At 40.2% G+C, this 16296-nt stretch overlaps 1 protein-coding gene and 1 long non-coding RNA gene across 2 annotated transcripts in view; one reads left to right on the top strand and one right to left on the bottom strand.

The window, feature by feature from the left end:
• The window catches only part of Ephrin (ephrin), a 173173-nt gene that overhangs the window by 34146 nt on the left and 122731 nt on the right, over window positions 1-16296 (top strand). The gene's annotated exons all lie outside the window — the stretch shown is intronic.
• Window positions 1-16296, bottom strand: part of LOC105269679 (uncharacterized) — a 100878-nt gene that overhangs the window by 29416 nt on the left and 55166 nt on the right. The window contains exon 2 of the long non-coding RNA XR_892461.1: window positions 1310-1505. This is a non-coding gene — a long non-coding RNA (uncharacterized lncRNA). The remainder of the gene's footprint in view (window positions 1-1309; window positions 1506-16296) is intronic.

The following is a 16296-nucleotide window of genomic DNA, read 5'->3' as shown; positions in this document are numbered from 1 at the left end:
TTTTCATCGATTTTCGAGCAAAAAAATTTATTTTCATCTCTCAATTTTTGGAAAATTTGGAAAACATATTCCGATTACCATTTTTTTTACCCAGGAATTATCACTCGATCATCAATAGATACAACTCAAGATAATGAGAACAATACATACATGGTCCATTACATGGATTCTGGGTAATTTGTGGCGCATAATTAGGGACTTGAGAAAATACCTGGAAATACCGTTTGAGGTTTACAATACGATAAATCTTGGGTAGCACACAATTAATCGGTTGCGAGGCACTTGAAAACATATCCGTTAGCGGGGTATTTTGCTGACCCCGAGAGTCATCCGGCGTTGGTTCCGAATGTTTGGTAACCAGTATAGTGCCTTGTGCCACTGCTAACCGATATGAGTCGCGTGGTATATATAGGTAACTACCGATCGGTTGTAACCAAATGGTTGGGGTGAGTGCAAGTCCTGATCCGCTCGTGTGTGCGCTCGCCGCAAGCCCAACATAATAACAACGACCAATTAAAATACCTTATTATCGCAGAACAATACGCTTACGGGGCTGTGCAACAAAGCAAGGATACTGCATATGCGGTGGGAGTAGTTCGACTTCATGTAGAGGGATTTCCCTCGAAATGTCAGATAATTAAGAACTAAAATAAATTACCATCAACCCGTCGATATTAAAATTACAATTGAAATTTCAGGTCCAGAATTTTTCATTGAATCACTTAATCAAAAAATTCAGATATTTTCTTGAATTTCTTGAATTATCATTTCACATGAAAAATCTTAATTTAAAATAAGGACTTTCTCATAATAATTAATCGTCAAGTTAATACAGAAGTAAAAAAAATTTCGCCATTCAGAGTTCTCGGGATCTCTCAACGTAATTGCATATGCAGTATATTCAAACTCTAATATGGATTCATTCGCGTGTTTGGTCTGTTAATATCGATGTCATTAAACTTGGAGTGCCGATGGTGGATCGCTCGTTTACCATCCCTGGATATTCTGCACTCACCAAAACTAATATAAACTTATATAAGTATACATTGGTCACGCGAATCAAAAATATTCATTCCCGAAAGAGCGTAAATGATTTATTAACCGGTTTACTTTCGCCGGTTGCCACTTTTGAATCAACTCATGACTTTATCTTTCTTTACATGGATACATAATTTTCTCACACCCGTAATGAATTCGTCGTTAAATTTGCGGTCGAATGATTGAATGGTTATCAATTAGCAATGATTTTTCTTCGTGAAATGAGCTAAGTGGTTAACTTATGACAGTAAGTAATTAAGCCCGTACTTACTGTGACTCCATTGTCTTCATGGGCTTCCAGCATCGTACAAGTCGTTATTAATGCCATCGTTAAAACAGAGAGGCGCTAAATCCTGAGACTTTGGAATGAGGTCTTCTTGGCCGTCTTCGAAGCTTTGTAGAGATGCTCAGTCTCCAGTGGTGTGTACTGCACCAATTTCTCCCTGGAGTCTCATTCGTACCGTGTTCTGTAACGATAAAGAGTAGGAACTTGCACGAAATGACGCGAAAAATGGCAAATTTCATTTTATGAAATTCCGAGAGCAATTTGACAGTAAGTTTCGCCATCAATTTCCTCATTTTGAATATAAAACAGCAATACTTATTCCCACGGCAGCGTTACACGGGAAAAATGAAATGGCATGTTGCTAGATTTTTCAGTTAAAAGGGAAGATAAACTCGATGTAAATTTTTTATTGTAAAAAATTTAAGGAGTTACTTTCTAACAGTATATGCAACATCGGTATCGAATTGTGCTGATCGAATCAATAAGAAATTCAATGGCAGCCGCTACTTGGAAATGGTTCCTGTAAACTCAACATCACCTCATCCCGTAAAAACTATATTTATGGTAGTTTTTCGGACTGGCCAGTAATCTTTCCACTGGTATCCCATGATTCTCAATCCCCACATTGATTGATTAACGATCAGGGCTTGCATAAGGCTTGTCGATCGCTTCTTTAGAACTGCCTCTTCTAAATGTTCTGTAAGCGACCGAAGGCCTCTTTAAATTGTCTTCAAAATTTTTCACATTTTTTCGCAAACTGTCTCAAAACCTCCAGAGACTTTTGCCACTGCGAAAAAACTTTGAATTCGATTAGTGTCGGGGACATTAGCAATAAATGGTCCGATTGGATACGAAAATTAGCGTTGAGCAAAAAACTTGTCTGCTTCCCGTATAGGAGATGCTGATTATTCATCGCCATTCACATTTACATTGGCAGTTTTCAGATCAATTGAATACACATTATTCCTTTTTCCATTATTCAAGAAGTATTCAATTTTAAAACAGTATTGCACAGTATTCAAATTTTTCGGAATAAAAATTCGGAATGACTTTTGCCAGTAAATCTTCATTCGAAAAATTAATACCCAGCTGTCGATGAAATTCGATTTTTTTTCTAACAGCTCAGTAATGGCTGCAATTATTGGAATACTCGGTACATCGTGACTTATTACGGGGCTTCTAGAGCTTTTTCACCAAGTACTGATAATATGCAGGGAGAAAAGGTCGAGTATGAAACAGAGGGCATCGACCGAAGGTGGAAAATTATAATTCCATAAATATCCATGGAAGAAAACGTGCTGAGCACTAACATAACATCTCCTATATGAGCAAAATACTGGAGTTAAGATTCTTGATTTCATATGCCGGAAGTTAATATTGAACAATTTGAAACGTGTGGAAGCGTAATTCGCCTTGGTTACGTGGTACAACCTTGAAGAACCATCAAATCTCCTGTAATACGTAGCTGCCCAAAGATGAAATTCCGCAGTACAATCACGGATAAAATTCATACGTGAATTAAATCATTAATCGAACATGACGCAAAAAAAAAATTACCATCACATTAAATTGAAAATGTCAATGAAAAATTTCATCCCGTGAAAAATGCAATTTTCAATTCAATGATTAGTTATCCCGTCACAATGGAATTCGATGAATGGGATACAACAAAATTTATCAGCGAAATAATACACATAAGGAATTTTCCCAAGCGCCTCTAACACTCAATTCCAAATGAATTTGAAACGTCATTTGTACTGTTACTCACGTTGACTAGTTTGGGATTGAGTTCAATTTCTCAAAGAGAAAATGAGACGAGTGCGAGGTGTAAAGGTATACGTATATAGGCTCAGTGAAAGTGGGTATATTCATCAGAAACATGCACCCCAGGGGGAATGAATCGGGTCTGATTTTAATCAAACTGAGGAAAATAGCGGTCCAAGCCCTTCCCATTTCACAGTCGTGCGCGCTATTTGCTCCACGTGTCAAAGTGCCCGAGGAATTGAACGAGCCAACGAGAACTTTGAGAATGTTTTTCTATGTAGACGTGTAAAAGAGAAAGAAGTGGATGAAAAAAAAGAGGTGCACGTATTCAAGTAATTGGCCACATATGCCATGTGTGGCAACTTAATCATGAACATTTCGGAAGCAATGAGAAGACATTGAGCTGGCAATCGCAGATCCCCAGGGGTCTACTGCACATCGTGGGTGGCAATTGGAGTGATCGTGATACTCCCTTGCCCCCTCATGCCCACTCATGTCCCCTCGTTCCCTCTTCTTCCGCAATCCTTGAAATTCACAGGAGCATGACGAAGACATCCGGATGATCCACATCCAGTAGCTGAGGATGAAAAATAAAGAGAAATAAAAACCCAAGGATCTCGGGAGATATACGCGAGCAGAACGGCAAAAGGCTTGGCTGGCAGGTAGGCCAGGTTACGTATGAACGAATCTAACGTATGAGCTTGGAATCGCGCCAACTCCTATTTCACACTAGCAGCAAGATCCCGTGGACTCGTTGCTCGGCTAACCTCCGTTGACCAATAGACCACTGGATAACCTATGCTAACTCGGTTATCCGTTAGAAATATGCTCATATCTGCACATTCCCCGTGTCCTCAATGACCCAGATTTCCGACAAATGGAATACTTGTATAATGCCCAAATCCACTCATGCATATCTGAACATCTCAATTCTATCGCTCGACGAGTCAATTATTTTTTTCTTCCTATTCGCTAAAATCTCTTGGGATATTTCCATTTTATCAGTCATTATCGCTAAATATTTGAGGGAGGTGTCTACTCGCAGAGTTTATACTTCTTCTTGATGAATCAGTATAAGTAGATTAAGTAACTGGATTACCAATTATTTCAAGTGTCTTATTAGTAATGAAGACCAAGTAGTTCTGCCATTGGTATCAACTCCCAGCAGTTGTATCTTCTGAGGAGCTCGTACCACCTTCAAGGGTACATCAAAAGGAATACTGTTAATATTAAATCTCTCAAGGTAGAAATTTCAATATTTACGTCGTGTTTCTGGTAGGTTCAAAAGACTTTTCATTCCTTGTTTTTTTTTTCTTCAGTCCGATTTCAAAACTATAGCACTGAGATACTTTTCGCTAATTACGAAGACATAAAATGACACAGGAAAAATAATGCTAATGAGCTTTATCATTTTCGGGGTTTTCATGCACGAATTGAAGCATAGGTTAATAACCTTGTGAACAATTATGAAAGATAATGCATAGTTGGAATTGAAGAGCGGCACGCAGGACAGAAGTTAGACCGGCAATTTATGAGCCTAGATTTGTAATTCCACCTATTATACATACGAAACTTGGCTTAAACTTTCAAGACACAAGTTGGTCACCCAGTTTCCCATTGTGGCAATTTCCATCTTTAATGTAACCAATTACCTATTTGGGGCACAAGATTTATAACCCTTATATTGAAAGATGAATTTTGGCTATTTAATTTGGTCCGTGTGAAAATTGAAGTTGGTTATTCATGAATGAAAATAAAAAATGCCGGTGAGTGAATATTTTCCGTTTAAAGCGGTACAAACAGCAGTGGAAATATCCTTGGCTTATCCTAGACTCAATTTATTTTCGTCTGTGGCGGGTGAGCGAGACAACTCGATTAAAGTTATGCCTAGTAGAGGATCGGCGGAAGGTGCGGAGCGTTGATCCCACAACTTGGAGGTTATGCCACCACCTTGTTACGCGTAATATATAATGGATTTTTAGCCGGAAGCGGTGTGGCGGCCGTACATCATGAGCCCTACTTCCGTCCTGCCCATAACTCCCGTGTGAGATCCAACAAGCTGATTTATTTTACCGTCGGGTCCAGCAGGAGTCTCTCCCCGTGGCTCCATTATCTTCTCGACGGACTCCGTGATCCTTTGTAATTCTCCTGTTCTATTACTTAGCATACTACCCTTTAATACCGAAGATACCTATAGACCCGACTCTTCCCTAATTGCTTCAAAAATTGAGTTACCATTATTATTCTCATCATTATTGAATGATAGAAGGTACACCGTCTTAAAGTTAAATTCCATCAGGCACCAACTAATTAATTGACTAAATTCAATAATCTCGCCGTTATTATCTCAAATATGTGATTATTCGTTGTTGAATAAATTTAATCAACGATGGAATTTCACGAGCAAGCGTAGTTGCACATGAATGACAGTAAGGGAAGTGAAAATTTCCTAGGAACGGTGAAAGGAACCAATGGTTATAAAGCCCGTTTCGTACACCCCAAATACTCTTGTGTGCATGCATTGCGCTCCCTCTTTTCTCCTGCTATACCAGAACGACGGGGTGTTCAAATATGACATCACAGCATGAATCCAGACAGAAACTCCTTGGTGAGCGAGCAATGGAATCATCCAAAACCCACCCTCAAGTGAGCGAATCAAGTGAAAGCAAAGGCCAGGCAATCCGCCTCTCAGCAGGATACGGAACTCAGAGGGTGCCCAATACAACTCACCCACCTCCTCCCTCCTTCCTCTGTCCTCTGTTTTATATTATTTTTTTTTTTACTTTTATTCCTTTTTTACCACCATAATATCCCTCTCTTTGTGTCCAATAGTTTCCATCTATTTCCTTGGATTACTCTCCTCAAATGTTCCAATTTTTTTTCCCATTCTATTTTACCCACCTTTTTTTTCCAAGTCGATGGGCGATATAAAATGTAAAATACTCTAATGCAATGGTGCAATGAAAACGGATTGTCAGAGGTGGTGCACGTGGAATTGACGTTTTCGTGAGTAGAGAACGGATTATATATAAAAAAAAATTGGAGTGCTCTTTGATCTCGAAGCTCAACTCATCCTGGCTCTGCTACATACCATTAATTCGTGCAATTTACTCGAGCAGGAGAAAAACATTTAGCTTTGATGGGGAAGTTTTGATTTTTCATACAGAAATTATTGCGAGGCTGGTTTTTTGTCAATCCATTATCAGCATGTTTTACCCATACAAAAACGATTAATAGGAAAGGGGTGAAAAAATGTTGAAAATGGAAATTTCACAGTGTCTGTTACAGACATAACAAAGTGGAGAGGATTGAAATAATGTCAAGTGGAAGGGGTAGATAAATGAAGGCAGAGAGACTTAATGAGAGAGCCCCGGGCGAACATTCATATTTATGTGAACCTAGACGACACTAGCACGCGTAATCAGGCTCATTTTACACCCATGACAAGAATCTACATTATTTTTATTAAACGGGTGGTCCTTCCTTCCGACCAAAAATCCACCGTAAAGAAATGAAATTAATTTGTTGTTCATACCATTCATCGAGGGGGAGACAATATGGTGCGAAACAAAGCTCTCTGATGCTTGAATCTCTCTAGGCTAGCAAAAACAATTAGTAACCACTGTTTACCAGTGTGTTGCCTGGAGGCTTCCACTGCATATCCTGAAGACGTGAGGTTACAAGTTGGAGTTGTGCCACGAAATAAGTTCCCATGTATAGTGAATAGCGAAGTAAGAGAATTAATATTTAATAATTCTTCAATGCGGCACACGTAAATGAGGAAAAATTTCACCGAGGAAAGTTCATTAGCAGATTGTGACGCCATTGTCATTAGAGCTAGGAGACGTGTAATGGATAAGGAGTTATCGAATAATTACGGAAATAGTCGAGGCAATAGTAAAGCTGTGCCAGGTGCTCGGGAATTACTGGCAAGTTGGCTAATGTTGATGCCGGGTTTCCTTCGCAGTGGCTTGTCAAGGCTCGGGTCAGGTCCAGCAATAAGAGCGGTTCTGGAGTACTTCAGGGGTTCACAAGAGGATGAAATAATTGTCGAGACGCGTGACTCCCATAGCAAGTATCCGTGATATACACGAGCTACGCCAAAACCGAGGGTTCGAGAACCACCGCAATACCCCGATAAATTTAATGCAACCGTTCACCTCAACTATTACCCACATTAATATATCCCACGGTGTGTTCTTTACCGAACGTTCATGACTGCAATTATTTCCCAACAATTTATATCTCAAACGTCGAATCGAAGCCCCGGCGAAATTTATCGTTTCAATATAATTTTCATGTATTTCGAATAGTGGAGTGACGAGGAGAGGAGATTAAAGGATTTAGGCTACTGTATGCATAGCAATGATTCGAGTAAAGTCTCTGTGAACTGCATCTTAAGAGAGGACATTCCCAAAGTTGCATCTTGAGTGCTCGTTTCGCTTTGACGTTATGAATTTCCATTCCTCGGTCTTCTCCAGTGATCTCCTAACTCCTCCATAAGTCCTCAGCTAAGTAACAATTCCTGACAGTCAGAACATATTGTGGATAGCACAGATAGAATCTCTACTGTCTTTCTCTCTGTGGTTTCTGCACACTGTTGCTTCATTGATATCTAGTAACCTATGACTTGTTAACGAGTCAACACGAAATTTTTTTGGTACGCTTAGGGTGGGAGCTGGGTAATTTAGGGGAGCTGGATGCGATAAAAATTTCGGGTAGACTCATGATGCGTACCGGTTCGAGATGTAAAAGAGTGGATGCTGCAGAACGCATGTGTCCCCGTTAACATTTCTCTTTTACTCTCTTCATTCCCTCTCATGTCGTCTCATTCTCTTTGACAGAATGCGCCGTGTACGTCAACCAACCCGCCACTCTGACGCGTCTCGCCTTCACACTCAACCTTTGTACCACTAGCTAGCGCTCTGGCACCTTTCTCTCGCACCTTTTGTCATAGCGAGAACAAAACGCGTGTAAATTGGCGCACCCACCAATAGCATCCAACCCCACCTCACATCTGATCCACCCTCTTTTCCGACCAACTCCCCAACACTTTTCTCGTGTGTTTCCGTCACGTACGTATGTGTCAACGACGAGGTGTCATTTACCCTTGCTCCACACTCCCCATGTGCCTCCTATCGATCTCCAACTTCAGCATGCAAAAATCATCTCACAGCCGGGATGTCTAAACCGCGGTTGAAGAGGCAAAAATCAAAACAACTCAAGCCGATATATTGAATTTACGTAAAACATCCGGAAGAACAATTTGCTATTGAATCGGAAACAAAAAAAAAACATCTCAATATTACGGTGGAGGCTGTGGTATGTACAACGCCGGAGATCTCGTTTTCGCACGAGTTTCTCGACTGCCCCATGACGCTTGCGGCTAAGAACCACTTACAGAAACGATTCACTAGTAAGTGGATAATGGGAAATCGTTAAACTGGTTTTGAACCGAGGAGTAAAGTGCCGACCGTACACAGAGGGCCTCAAATACGGTGCGAAATCGCCGCATCAACAAGTACAATGCCTCTGCTCAAAATTTTCCGTAATACCTCTTTCTTGATCCTCGCATTCGGTTAAGTCATTCTCGCTTGTTAGGGAAATGTCATTCATGTTTCTACCCGTTGTGGATGATAACATCAGAGACAACAACACCAACAGCTCAAGAGTGTGTGCAGTCTCGATGCGAAATTTCCGCAAATAAAGGTCCATTCGCCATCACTCGAAGACTAGATTAATTGGATTTACCTACTGTCAATCTCAAGTAATAGAGTAACGTGCAGATGACACGTTTAAATTGTTATGCATGACATCATCAGTTATACAGGGTTGACGATACGAGATTTTACTATTGAAATTATGCGAAACTAGTTTCTGAGGGATTTCCAATTTACGCTGACCCGATCCAGTGTATCGAATCTCGATTAATTTCACCACGCTGTGATACATATACCCTATACTGTGAACGTATACGTTGGAAATTGTGAGAACACGTCTATTATTGCCAGTAGACTGCCCGGGCTTTTATCCCCAAATTTTATTATATTGGTATTAAATCGGAAGAGAACGAACCATTGAATTGTACCAAGTAATGCTGATCGTAATTGGAGTATGAAAAATCCTTGTCTGACGAGAACATGCCTCTGAATAAAAAAAAGGAAAAAAATTGATCCAATATGGGCATCATTAGCAAGACAGCCAATATTCTGAGGTCATAATACGATCCCCCGTTAATTAGTCTATTAGAGGATTAATTACTCGTTACGTTGGATGGGTAACAGCGGCTCCTGGGAGTCCTTAAAATAGGGGAAATAATCTTAGTTGGCGTTCAATATAGTTATCTACACCGGTGTCATTTATATTATTAAATCTCGACTGGTAATTGGAATTTTAATGGTGATAAACACTGAAAAACCCCGGCAAGAGCCATGAGAGAGCATTAAATCGATTGTAAAACGATTTGAAGAATCCAATAATGTCTCAAATATCCCCCTCTCCTAACGTATGAGTCACTGACATAAACGGATATAAAAGATTCCCGGGGCGAATTTCATGACTAAAATGCAAATATGGTTGGTCGAGACGCTTGAACAGAGCTTTCCGGTGGAGTAAGAGGAGAAAAGGTAGAAGAAAAAGACTGGCTATAGGTATCTTCACTTCCACCAACCTTTCTATCCTCCGCCTATCTTGCTTTGTCTCGCTCTATCTTTTGCCTTCGTCCTTACCGGATTCTGCTAGTCTGCCTCGGGCATTTACCGCCACTTGATTTGAACCCGATTCACTTCCCCTCACCCTCCGACAACAGGCACCGGATATTTGCTTGGATTACTTACGAGAAAATTTCCACGCCATCATCTCTTGTCGACGCATAAATTTTCCACCCATATCAAACAAGGGTGACGAGTTGATGATTTCAATGAAAATTTCATTCATTCATCGGCAGAGGATTTTTTTTATTTTCAAAAAATTCGAGGTACCGGTGAATAAGTGGTTTTTCACAGAAAAATAAACAGATCTGGTGCGAGCGAGGAGAAAATTATCGATGAAATTCATTTGGTTTGGCGGCGGGATTGGGGATTCTGGAATTTAGAAGCCCTGTCGATAGTTTCGACATGGTTGATGGTGTGTTGTATTGTCGCCTGTATGACATTGCTGTTGGTATCCAACAGCCACTCCTCTCTCTACTCCATTGGAAAAACGTACTGCAAGCCAACGCATCCACGGCGTTCGTTAATACGATTAATTCATGAAAATCAGTGTGTGTTGGAGAGGTCCCGGAAAGCGAGTAACAGTGTACATTGATCAATACAACTATCGATTCATACATACTCACACATGCTGCGGTGTCACAATATGAGTTCCTGTCAGGCATACCTGGTTCATGCCGCATTCATCCGGTGAAACGGCATCGCCATGGTTCACGCTCTCATATTGTTGGCCCGTACTATTATTCCACATTCTGGAACAACCGAAAATGTGATCGAAGACATACGCACTTCATCATCATTGATAACTCGTATCTTCCACTCACCGACATTATTCCAACCTCTATCTCCATTCGTTGGTCACATTATTCTTTCCACTGTCACATATTCCATCCGCAAAATCTTCAAAATATATTCAACTCAATGCCATTATTCATACAGTAATCGTATAATAGTTCTCGTAATTGTTCCAATCTCACCGACACTATTTTACCGGAGTCTTCTCGTACTTTTATCCCCGCAATCCGTTAATCGTATAAACGAATGCTACAGATGCATCTAAATGAGAGAAATCCACTCTCATATTCACTCGGGAGTTTTATTTCACTGATGAATTAATGCCGTAGAACAAACTTTTATTGTTGCTAATCTTGAAGCGAGTTCAGTTGCATTTTACAGTATTGAACTCGTTCCTCTTTTCGAAAAATTTAGGTCAATCCAATTGTACCGAAACAGTCGTGGTAATTGGAGTACTTGTTCAATACTGTGTCAGGAGGTCCAGGATTTGGCTGTGGTTCATTCACAATAAACTTCATAACCTCATTGTTTAATTCACCGATGCCGACAATGGAGATTATATCTGCTCGATCTTTCTGAATGAAACATCATTTATTCCAACTTCCTTTCCTATTGCTTTGGCTGTGTAATTACACCACCATTCAAAGTGAATGCCCAACAAAGATTTATGGTCTGATATTTTCATTATCAATTCACCTCATCGGTAGGATCAATAGTTTTCCAATAAAACAATCGCCCCCGCTTCAGCACTCTTTATCACTGCCGGAATAACGATTAGTTCCAATAACCTTAGTCTATTATAAGCTCCACCTATTGAATACCCATTTGCTGATTACAGGATATGGAATGTAATATTTTACCAATTTGTCTTAATTTGTATATTGATTTGGATTCGAGTACAGCCAGATTAATTAGTTTTGCGGGGCAATGAATAACAGCCGGGGGATAACGAATATCGTTGTAAAAAATCCTGTCACGATGATGTCATCGTCAATACACATTATTGACAGATGCATGGAAGATGCTGTGGTGCGGTTTGATGACAGAATTTCCTAATTTTTCGGCCATTTCCCTGGTAAATTACACATTACCAACGGAAAAACGATATTTTTTAAGGATATTCTTGCTCCGAGTCTTGGCACGTGCACCACAATGATTCCTGTAATAAAGATACCTAATCGTGAATTCGACGATCGTGCGCAGAGTTAAAGAGTCTCGTAAAGGCATTGGGCTTTATCCAGGTCACAATCTCCTAAGCGAGCAGTCGAAGATCCCGTATTTTTTTCTCTCCGTTTTCATTACCCCCGTCTATTTCTATTCCAGCTTATTATTTTGTAAACAACTGAACGAATATTGGAAACGTAATTGGAGAAAAGCACATGTTTCAAAAAGTATTTCTCGTAACGAGTTAAGGGAGTACATGCAGTAGTGCCCCAGCGGACACGGAGGAATGGTAAAATGCTTTTTTACGATAGGAGAATCCATCAACGTATGCGATGATGATAGCTTCCACTGGGGGAGACAAAAGTACACAGCGGGAAATAAAAGGAGGAACGATCGGAATGTCGTCATGCTGTTTTAACGATCAAATACACGGGCTTTCTGTGGAAAAGTGGTTTTTCCTTTTCTTTTCATTTTTTGAATTGTTTCTCGTGTTTCAGCACTGCCACCTATAATTATTTGCAAATTAATGGCGTTGGAATTTTTACTGTTCAGTAAAAACTCATTCTCAGTCAATGTGTCCGACGCGGATAGAGCTTTTCAATTCTAGATAAAACATGCACCGAAAACTTATCGGCAAATAAATTTTTCCACCGTACCGAGTACCAGAATTGCTAATTAGGGTAGATTAAAACTCTCGTAATAATCAACCGGAATCATGACTGCATTCGTAATCTGCTAATCGTAATATGCAAATTGAACTGCAATTGTCCGGAAGTGGTTAAAATAATAATGAAAAATATGATACAATGATGATCTTGATAAAATAGTCAATTTCTTCTTTTCTGGTTGGTGAGGAATTATTTCTGGAGTTTGAACTACGGCATCTGTGATTTTCACATGTTAATGAGTTTGTAGTGATCAATACAAAACTCGTTGTCAGTGGATAATTCAAATGGAAGGAAAGCTTTGGCACAATTCCGTGGATATCCTGGTTTAACAGATATAAGAGTTAGGGGATGAGTCTGGAGCGTGAGCCAACTTTGGCGTGTACGTCTAATCTCTCAAAAAGCCAGTTGGGACTGACCCGCTGAGTATTGCCTTGAGTAGGGATTTTCGTCAAGAGATTTCGAAGGAGGAAGTCGAGCTAAAACCATTGCGGTATCGAGTCAATTTAAATTTAAAATAACTGGTTGTGTTTTTCTTTCCGCGCACTGATTTCACGTTACACGTTATATTCAAATTGCTGGGGATTAGCCAAATCCTACCTTATTTTCCACCTTCATCCCTGTTTATTCCTTATTATTTCTAGCGGATAGTATTGTTCTACTAATTGAAAATAAAAAAATTATCTGAGCTGTGAGGAATGCTCTCAGGAATTATGGAAATTCAGTATTATATTCAATTAAATCTTCGATAGTTCAATGATTTCCCAGGATAATTTGACAGTCGCATCAACAATGAAAATTTCATTGAATATTCAGGAATAATTTTTTAACAGTGCAGTACATAATGTTCGATGAAGATTGAGAGGAGAGAATGTTACGAATTTCTAATGCTCATTGTCTCTCTTCAGTTCTTTTCACAGATGATTTTCTCGCTGTTTATTTATTCTCCATTGGATCTCGAATATTTTTGCCTGTTGTTAGCCTACCATGGTATTGAAACAACGCGAACCAACGTTGATTTATGAATTTGTGTGGTGGTCGTAAACAGCATCATTTGCTTCTCTCCCGTATTTCCATACGGCCGCTCCGTACCGTATTGTTGTCGACAATTTTTTTTTTTTTTTACCCAGTACCACATTGAATTTGCCTCTATGTGTGCGATATAACTTCTCACATGTATGTGTACATTTGAGACTATAGAGAGCGTGCGAAGCGCGCACAGTTCATAATAATTCCATAATTCAAGCAAACAATACCGCACTCAGAGATGTATTGTCATTAGCGGGGGCTCACGAGTTATACCCCCGCGTGAATCGACGTATCACCGTGCAGCAAACTGGTTTCTCTTTTTATCCTTACAAAGAGAGAAAAATTTCACGAAAAATTACGTGAGAGTTCCACAATCCCCGGACCAAATGGCAATCCGTCAAAACCGACAGAGAAATTGATTTTCGTTGAAATTATTGCATTCATGGTGTGCATCAACTACACAAAAAATACACTCCTGCTTTGGACGATTTTTATGAATTATTATGTAATAGCCGAAAATTATAATTTTCCAGTAGTGAAAGTGTGATGAAGTCTCGATGTTGAAATGATTTTTTCAAGTGGAAAATCATTCATAAATAATTATTGTATGAGGGTCTCATTTGAAATGAAGTGGATCAATAAACGCTCAGACCTCGCAGATGATAATATGAATGACAGATTTGCGTCGGGGTATTCTAACGCGACAGTGTGGCTCATAATGCGATGCGTATGACATAGTTATACGTGACTGGTCACGAGAGATAGGCGCCGTGTTGTCCGCTTAATTAGTCAGGGGTCCCGCGTTCATCAACCAACAAATCTCTCATCCTTCATTTGCCGAGTTGAATTTCTACAACGGATAATGAAAAAAAAAACATCAATTCCATCAATAATGAATGGTTTCCTATTCTGCATATTTCGAGACATTCATTCCGGATTCACGACAATATGTTCGAGAAGAAGAAAATATCCATTATATTATTTGAATGCAATTGATTGTTATATCTATCATTTATCGCTATAGGCTATGTGTACTACAGAGTGTTACGAGTTTCGTACCGAGAGAGATTCTATTGAAGGAAAAGATCTTATCGACGAAGGACCTTGGCTCGTTCACACAGCAATGAGGAAAAAGGGTAAGGGTAAATCCACTTTAGGATTAAATCTATTCTCGACTACGGATTGGTGCGCGTCTCTGCCCAGTGGAGAGATTTGGTGAAAATTTACCCTCCGCTTGAGCGAATTCCTGCGATTATCGCCTAACACTAAAATGAAGAGATAAACCTTTTACGTGTCGTAAACGCATTAAATGACGTAATCCACGAGATCGCCGAGGGAAATATTAAATTCAATACACGATAGCCAAATCAATGGCCAAACTCAACCAATAACCGGGTAATGTTTAAAGCGTCAATTATACAATCGGTTCTTGGAGTAATGGTTTTTCGTTTGGGAGAGCTGTTCCCGTCGGTTGAACGCATCTCTGGCGACGACAGAGTAACAGCACCGATAAATCGTCGGGAATCCGAGTTACAACCCATACGCCACACAAACGAGTACTACGTAGTCATATAATTCAAGCGGCCCTTCTTCCGCCGTCTGGGTCCCCTCCGTCATCATTCTCAACCCCAACGCCTCCAACTTCCCTTTTCCTCCCTTCGCCGTTGGCATCATGACGTGGCAGAGTGTTGATCAACCCTCAAAATCTTACAATCGGGAGAAATTTAAAAATATTAAACAAGAAATAACCACCCACAACTCACCATTTGAATGGATAATAACCTCGGAAATTCATCAGGCGCTCATGAATGAATGCCCAACCAATTCTGTAATTCATTAGCTCTACGATGAATGCATAGTAGACAATACATGCATTTAGATCTTCGAAATGTATTTAATATTCAACACTTGCGGTATATTCATAGTTCTTGCATGCAAAACATCGAGTAGCGTTCATTCTCATTTCCTCTTCGAGTTCCGGGCTTTGATAAAAAGAAAAAAAAAACAACCAAGGGGGTGAACACGCGCTGCCATCAGTATTGTAGGGAGCAGAAGCTGCTGTGAAGCAAGGGGATGGCAGAGGAGAGAAGGACTTTAAAGCACAGAACGGGGATGCATTTAGCGCTTAATTCGGGCCACGATGCTTGGTTTCCCGATGTGATTCAGTGCAATCGTGCAGGCATACCAGTGCTATTCGCTATCCTCCTTTACTATTCCCCTTCTCACCCCTCGTGCCCCCCCCACCCCTCTTTTACCACCCCCTGTACACCCCCTCTCACCCAGGACGCTTAATGAAGACACATGCTTCCAGTGGCGCAAGCCAAATGCATACGTTCCTCGTGCCATTGCGTTCTCCGGTTCCGTTCCATTGTACACGGTAATGGGGTACCCGGGGACACAAAATTCTAATCCAATGTACCAGTTATCTCTTACCTCCTTTTTAACAAAAATTTCATTCATCGCTTTGCTTTTCATTGTGAAATTTTTCACTCAGATCCGGTACAAACTATCTTAAAATTACGCCTGTCCCCTGACAGGTGAGTGCAGTAACCGAGCTAATCCGATGCAAAGACAAGTTTCAATTTCACACTAGTATAGCTCTCTTGGGATGCGGACCTGTGTAACGCAACCTAGCTCATGCGACAGTCCAGCGTATTCTGTACAATATACTGCCCTGGTCGAACTCTATCCCACCGCGGGGATTCCAAGTTTCTATGAGGAAATCACAACATATGACATCCCAGAAAGTTTATTTTCTAACGTACGAGTATTTTACCAAATTCCATTTAACACCGAAAACTCCCCAAATTCCAATTGATAAATCCAAAGCAATGACCATCGATCA

This window comes from Fopius arisanus, unplaced genomic scaffold, assembly GCF_000806365.1.
Source record: "Fopius arisanus strain USDA-PBARC FA_bdor unplaced genomic scaffold, ASM80636v1 scaffold00072, whole genome shotgun sequence".
Lineage (NCBI taxonomy): Eukaryota > Metazoa > Arthropoda > Insecta > Hymenoptera > Braconidae > Fopius > Fopius arisanus.
The sequence above is the reverse complement of the archived record's forward strand: the minus strand, read 5'-3'. Positions and strand labels throughout refer to the sequence as shown.